The sequence below is a fragment of the Nyctibius grandis genome, chromosome 7 (assembly GCF_013368605.1).
Source record: "Nyctibius grandis isolate bNycGra1 chromosome 7, bNycGra1.pri, whole genome shotgun sequence".
In the NCBI taxonomy this organism is placed as follows: Eukaryota; Metazoa; Chordata; class Aves; order Nyctibiiformes; family Nyctibiidae; genus Nyctibius; species Nyctibius grandis.
In genome coordinates, this window is record NC_090664.1 from 43707747 (window position 1) to 43715829 (window position 8083).

General features: G+C 37.9%; 1 long non-coding RNA gene across 1 annotated transcript; it reads left to right on the top strand.

Moving 5' to 3' along the window:
- Window positions 1-2906: 2906 nt before the first annotated feature.
- On the top strand, window positions 2907-5878 carry LOC137665960 (uncharacterized). Its single transcript, XR_011048567.1, has 2 exons — window positions 2907-3041; window positions 5470-5878. It is a non-coding gene; the product is annotated as an uncharacterized lncRNA (long non-coding RNA).
- Window positions 5879-8083: the final 2205 nt, after the last annotated feature.

Here is an 8083-nt window from a genome sequence, read left to right on the forward strand (position 1 = left end):
ATGATTAACCTCTGGAACAATTTAACAAGGATTATGGTGAAATCTCAGTCCCTGGAAATCCATAACTCAGAACAGGATGCCTTTCAGAAAGATTGGATTAGATTAGCAAAGTGGTTCCTTACAGCTTTATAATCTAAGAAACACTAGGGTGACTTAACTAATCAACCTGCTTATGTTTAAATGGATATCTGCCATTTGCATCTTTACTATTTTGTGCTGGCTCAAAAGTGGTAGCATGGACCAAAATCCCCCTCTCAGATGAGGATGTGTTTATATGCTGGTGCATTTTGTGGGTTGCCATAAAACTTAAACTACTCCTTTAAATAGTTCAAAATGAAATACAGTCTCTGGCAGCAGCAGGATGTACACAGCTGTAGCATGTGTGCCTGTCATGTCATACCCCTCACAAACATTCAGATCCTGGCATACATTTTCTTAACATAAATAGTTTAGAGTACATGCTCATGCTCTGGGAGAGAAAAAAATTGCTCAGTCTACTGTAGCAACCCTGAACAATGGGGTTTCATGCCCTCTTTAGAGAAGCCATCTCAATGACACAACTCTACCGGCTTAGTCCATCATTTAAGAGCTCTCAGTAGCAGCTCAAGGCCTGGTCAAAATTTGGAATACAAGCTGTCCAAATGTAATACTAGACTACATGGCACGTGACGAGAGTATGCAATCTCCATCTCTGAGAAGAATGGGATTTAAGGGTATACTTTAATCATAGAATTAGTTATATATTTTAAGAACTAAGAAAACTGGATTTGAGAGCCTCTTTGTTGGTGCTTCTCCTCTGTGGTGGGGTGGCTGTTAGCAGCTCTGACACAGGGAAGGAATGGGGGCCTCATCTAGCCAACTGGCAGTGCTCATTCCCACCTCCCCCATTCGCACAGCCTCACACCTGGATGCCTAGACCTGTGCTTTGTTAGCTGCATTTCTGCCATTCTTAATGCTATCATGTGGTTAAAAGAGAAAACATGTGTGTCACATTTTTTTGAGATTATTCCTGGCCTCTTGTCTCTGTTCTAATTTACATCATTACATTTCCCTTCTACATTCTTCCTTGAGTTTCGGTTGGTTGCAGTGTTTCTACATATTTGGTTCCTAATAATGCACAACTACCAGAAAAAGAATGTAGATGTTTCAAAAGAAAGGATTAGCCATTATATGAATTATAAGGATGACTCTGGTTTCTCCAGGACATAAATCAATCCACATTCTTCAGGATATAAATCATACGCTAAATGTCTGAGACTTAAAGGAGAAACTTCCCTCACCAACATGTTATTGCATAATTGCCTATTATAGAAGTTTTACGTCTTCCTCTGAAGCATCTGGTACTGGTACCATTAGTTTGATCTGGAACAACAATTCCTGTGCGCCTTTGTGGAGCATTCCTGTGGCAGTTCAGCAGCTGCTTGATTCCATCTTGTACAGGGTAGCCAGATGTCTCACAGCTTTAAGGTTGTCCCACTTTACAGCATCCTATTCTGCTTCCTTTGCTTGCCTTAAGGAAGGCTAGCTAACTTTATATTTTGACACACTAGTGCTATCTAATGCTTTTCACATCGGGATGTAAAGCTACCTGCAATGTTATTGTGACACAGGAGGAAACTGGTCACAGTCAGGGAATTTTTAGAAATCTGGTACTCAGGAAAACATACAGAGAAAAACTGATTTCATATCCTGTTTTATGTCTTTCTTACTGCAAGGAGAGATATGTGTTGTAAATCACAATCAGGGCAACAGCGATCACTATAATTAATTTTGTATAATGTTTTCTATTCCAGTCCTTTGTTTTCAGTAGTTTGTAACTCTCTTAAAGCTTTCACTTATTGATTTTGAATAAGGGAGGAAATGAAAAAAAAAACCTTATATTTTTCTTTATTACTAAACAGTTTTGGTCACTGTTTTCAAGTGGCTCTACTACTCACATAGCTGTGGGTAAACGGCTGCCATTGAGATTTCTGTAGACATTTTGAAGTAGATATTTTGTTTTTTGAAGCTTGGAGTATGTAAATAGCTCATGCTAGAAATGCTCAGCAGAATTTTCAGGAAATATCTTGGGATAAGTGTGGTAAGTGAAGAGAAATTGCAGATATCATCTGTGATGTCTATGTTGGATGTCCTAGGATGACTGAGATGACCTAGGGAGTCATCCTGTGAAATTGCTGAAAGGTTTAACCATGGGGTTAACTTTAGTACCATGCATGGGCTATCAGCTTATAAATTATTTAACTTTTTTTTAGAAACAAGCAAGGTGGAAAGACATAAGGTGGGGTTCAGAACATCAGAAGATGTCTACTTCTGAACTAATTGTCCCAAGCTTTTTTACAGTCAGTGGTGAGGTAATCAATATGGTCATTGGAATCCATTCTAATGTAGACATGCAAGAGTTTGTATGGATTTCTTCCTAAAAATATTCATCTTTAGTGGCTAAAGGGAGATTGGAATGAAGAGCTTAGGTGTCTACATTAAGATGCCTAAAGTTTAGTGACATACTCCAACCCATATTCATTTTGATCCACATTTCTTCTATCTTCTTCCTCAGGTTAACATTTTTAGAGTCCAGTTAGTCTCCTGCCTTTTGTTTTTTTAAGCTGGAATCTCTTATGATATACACATGACTGTTTAATCGAAGTAAGAATACACATACCTGTTCTTCTGTTACCTATCCTTTGTCAGCTGGGACACTACGTACAGTGGCCATAAAGGTTTAAATGTGTGTGTTGCAGTCAAAGTCAATGATTTCAAGGTTAAACTTGCTCATTCACCTCACCATTGGGGCAGTGGAAGAATAAGCTTCCATGTTTGACAGCAGTATCAGCTTATGCTCTTCCTGCCTCCCTGTTTAAAAATAGCCCAGCAAAAAACCTGCAGGTCACTTTCCCAATCCAGGTCACCGTGTCCCCCCAGTCCAGGTCACGGACAGCTATTCCAGCCATGCTGAGGGTGTGCAGCGAGTACAAGCTGGTTAAACCAGCACTGCTTCAGAGAGAAATGTCAAAAATGACCTGAAAAAGGAAGCAGGCAGTAAGGTAAGAAAATATGCTGATGATACAAAGTTATTCAGACATGTAGGACAAGGGCAGACTGTGAAGTAGTCCAAAGACTGAGTGACTGGACAATAAAATGATAGATGAAATGCAATGTAGATATATGTAAAGTGATGCACGTAAGGAAAAGCAGTCCCAAGTCTAGTTATAAAATGGTTTCTGAAGTGTATTAGGATTTGAAAAGGCCCAGAGAAGGGCAACAAGGATGATCCTTTTTTTTTTTTTCTGAAATGATTTCTGCACAAACAGCAACTGCATAGGCTGGAGCTCCTCAGCCTGGAAAAGAATCTTAGGGAGGTTTTGGTAGAGCTTGGTACGATTATAGGTGACATGAAGATTGACAGCTGAGTTTCTTTGCCAGAAATGAAAACTGGGGCCATCAGGTGTACACCTAAGGGCCAGGTTCAGAACGAACTAAAGAGGGTGATTCTCCATGTGGCGGGTGACAGACCTGTGTGAGAGCTTGCCAGAGGGTATTGTGCATAAAATTGGCATGATATCAATAGGCAGCTGGACAAATACTTGCAAGAATCTCCCTCTGGAGATTATTAAATAGGAAAATCTCATCAAGATGAGGAAATCCTTGAGCTGAAAATAGTTTCAGTCTGAATATGAAAAGCATTACATATGCTTGCTCTTCTTTGGATTTTTACCTGTGGATACCGTTGGACATGAGATACTCAGCTAGAGGGACTGGTGGCCTAAGCCAGAACAGCTGTTTTTGCGTTCAACTAACTATGGTCTTGTGAGTAGGAATTTTCACTTTTGCTGTGTTTTGCAGTAGTCACTGTGCAGGCTGTCATACAAATACAGAGTCAAGAGATAGTCCTTATACCCAAAATCTTATCTTAATGGCAAGATATAACCTGTATAGGGGTAGATGGGAAGAAGCCTAACCAAGGAACCAGTTCAGCAAAGTTTTTCCACACTCTACCTTTAGCATGTATAAATGTGTGAATAGGAGCCAGAAGATAATTAGGTATTAGAGTGTATCTATAGCTGTGTTTTGCTGAGGAACTCTTAATGAATTTATCACTTTTAAGTATTTTACTTCATTCTTAAACACACCTACAAAGAATTTCATACTTCAAGAGATTAGTTGATAAGTTTGGGAATGCACTGAGATGAAAAAGGACTCTAACTAAAATAAAATATGATCGCTTTCAGGAAATACACTATCCCCAATTGACCAGTAAGATCCTTTCTGTATTATTCTCAAAACCACTATATTCTGGCAGAAATAAACTGTGGAAATGATTAAAAAATGGTGATGCTAGACTACAAGTTTTCTAACTAAAACAATGAATGATATGGTGTGTGCTGGATTATATACAATTTCACATGACGAACAAGGAATGGAAAAAGTATGCCTGTGCTAGTATCCCTGTACGACTATACAAATGTCTATGTGAGTTGATCTGTTTGCATATATTCAGATATTATTTTTACACTGACAAAGAATGTACATGTGTGAGCACTCATGTCTTCCTACATATGGCTGAGATATGTCATTTTCTATTTTCTTTCCTTTCTCTAAAATTTAATTTACCTTCTGCTTCCCTCACATACTTTTTTTTTAAAGTAAAAACTTTTCTGTTTTATAAGTCTTATAGGATTTTATTTCCAGGACATTTTGGGAAAAAATAATCAGCCAAATCATTCTATGCAATTTTAAACCCCCAATATCAAAATAAACGTGAAAGAAACTGAATGGGGAAGGAAAATAGTACTGCAACTTTTGTGCTCTGATCAGCATTTTTGCTGTTCAAGACTTCCTGAGTGGTAAAATAGCTCAGCCACCCATGCAGTCAAGTCAGAGGGCAGAAAATTTTTATATTACTCAGATTTCCTCAAGGGGATGACCATGCTGTGACCTCTTTGCATTCTGTAAAGCTCTGTGACTCAGAGACATTATGATGCTTCTATTTTAAAGAGTTTCTCCAGTGAACATTCAGGCTTTCCTCTGTGACACTTTTCAACTCAAGGTGGGTAAAAGCATCTTGCCAGATTCAGTAACCTAAGGTCATTCTTGGACTCCCAGTTTTAACATTTGATTAGCTGTAATAGTCTATTTTACCATCCAAACTGTGCTTTACTTATGTAACTTGACGTACTTGAGTAGCCCCACTAGTTTCAAGCTCTGATGTAAATGAATGACTCTACTTACAGAATCATTCCATTTGTTTTTTTCTAGTACAAGCATGGTAAGCCTTTTTTAATTAATCTGGAAAAAAAAAAACCTTTGAGGCTTGTAAAACAGCAACATATTTCTGTTACAAAAAAAAAAAAAAAAGAGAGAAAAAAAGATAGCTGCATGGTTAGGATATAGACCACAGATATATTAAAAAAAGAAAACAAACCATAAAGTAGGTGAGCAAACCACTGACATCAAATTCATCTTCATTTCCAGGACTGAAGATTAAAGCCTCCTAGGACTAAAATAATAAATAAACAACGTAAATGTGAATTTCAAGATGAGATTTCATTGTGACAAGTGCTGTAATCTAAAATGAACAATTTTTCAGTATTGTCCTGATGTACTTCATTCTGTTGCCTTCTATTTTCATGGGTTTGTTACTTAACAAATATGGTTATACACATCAAAGAGAACATTTAGAAATACACAGCAGATTTTTCTTATAATCGTATGTACCTAAACTGTGGGTAGCAGAAGAAACCATTCTCACATTTTAAGAAGCAGAACAATACAGCTTTTGCAACTTGATGCCATGTATAAAAGTGATGATGGAGTAGTTTATGAGGAAATGGAAGTAGGTGCTGTACACAGTATATGAATAAACTGAGAAATATTTGATCAATCAGCTCGTTGTGACACTTTTCCCCACTTTGCATGGCTGCTTTACTGCCGATTGCATTGCAGCATGGCACAGGGAGCCGGCGAGGAAAACAAGAAACACTCAATAGGTGAGAGAGGAGGAGCAAGAAGTAACCTGAGTGTCTCCCATAACTTGCATGTCCCAAAAGCTGTGGCAGGTGGGAGACGGGTAGTCTCACATCCTTGTTTTTCCTGCACTCCAAAGACGATGAAGCAGGCAGGGAGCCAGGGTGGGACCATGAGTTTGATTCACAGCTCTTGTACAGGCTGCAAATGCATTTTCTCCTGACTTTCCTGTCAGTCTCTCTTCCTGGCCTTTAAGCGTGTGGTGCACACACATAAAGAGGCAACAGTGCGAATGTCATTAAAGCAAATGAAGAAAATTCAGCATCTCATACTCTGTGATCTTTTTATATTATTCTGGGTTATTTGTTATAGTACATTAAGAGCTAAATACAATCTCTAACATTTCCTAAGATGTGTTGCAGGTTTTAGATAAAAACAAGGGAAATATAGAACATGAAATCTAAGTGGAATTGAGTATCTGACCAAAACACAAATAAGAACAGACATTTAAGAGTGGTTATTCAATAACAATGATAAAATGCTTCATATGTAATGTAAAAGTTAGAGCAATTCACTTGCCTGTGTAGAGACATCTAGTGCAATTTAATGCAATTTTTTGCAACTCAAGGTATGCAGGACACCAGTGCAGGTATGGCAGAGGACCTAGGAGAGAGCCACAGCTTTCTGGAGATGCCTTTGGAGGTCACATGGGATACTGGGGGTTTCTAACACCACCCTATGAACCCCCCTCATGTTTCTGCTAAAGGCTCATCATCCAGTCTCCTACCACTGTCAGTCATCTCTCCTGTCTGAAACAACTTAGTCGAGATTAATTTTCCCTCTTTCCATTGAAGAAACCCAGATGACTGAGTAGCCCCTGGCATGGCTAAATGTAGGCAAAGTCAGTCGCTCCCTGTGTTAGAATATTATTAAAAAAGAGTTGCCAAATCTATAAAATAGTTTGTATCTATGCAATACAGCTCAGCCATCAGTCATCCCACCGGACCATGGTTATACCACTAGTCTGACTGCCTGAACAGACAAGGAGCAGTCATGAACTTCTTTGGTCTTTTTGTGGCTCTCACAGATAATCTACAAACATTGAAAGGGGAGAGGATACAGTCCTGACGCCGTCTTTCTGGGGCTGCCCAAAAGTAGTTAAGCCAGCTTTCTAAAGTTAAGTATCAAAATTGATTGATTATTTAGATACTTAAACAGGCATGCAATTTCAGGTTGAATAAATGCGGTCATGCCTCAGGTTATTGCCAATCAATGTGACTAAGAAATACCTGGGGACTCAAAAAATGGAGGACAACAGTTCGCAAAATGCTGTTAAGATTAAAAGCATTGCTTAGCATCTCATACCAACTGAAGTTTGCAAGAAAAGAGCATGTTTTCCAGTCAACTTTAATGGTGGAACAGAGAAAGAAAACGCTACTTGACATTTCCTGAGAAGAGAATCACAAATTCTGCTGAATTCTCTTTTATCTATGACTGATTGAATTATCCATTGTAAATAGTGTTTGTTGCTAATTTGGCTGTTTTGCAGTTCATGAATCATTCTGGAAACAATCCTGATTTCCACAAACACATTTGTTATTTGTAAGTATTCACAGAACAGTTTTATATGAACAGATTTCAGCCTATTTTTTTGTTCTCAAATTGTTAGTGTCATCTATTCACTCTTTGAAGTGTTTGACTGGTCAACCAAATCACATACTATTGTCTGCACTCCCTGATTGGTAACTGAAACTTATAAATACAAGTATAATGAATAGCAAATGATGAATAGCAAATAGGGTATAACAAATACTGGATCGTCTGAAATTTCATACAAGAAATACATAATTCATGTAACTTTTAGGACTTTAACATTTCCCTGAATACCTGGCAGATTCCAGAAGATCCTGGAACTATGAGTAATAAAAGTCAGAAATATCAGCAATTATACTCTCAATTTTATTAGCATAACATTCAAGAGTCAGGACTTCTGTGGGTAAAGAAATGTTGAACATACTGGAAAGAGTGCATTTATCTTCATTTATGAATGTGTAAATGTGATTCATTATTATTTTCCACCAATATTCTAAATATATTCTTAAAGTACGAATGTATGAACCTA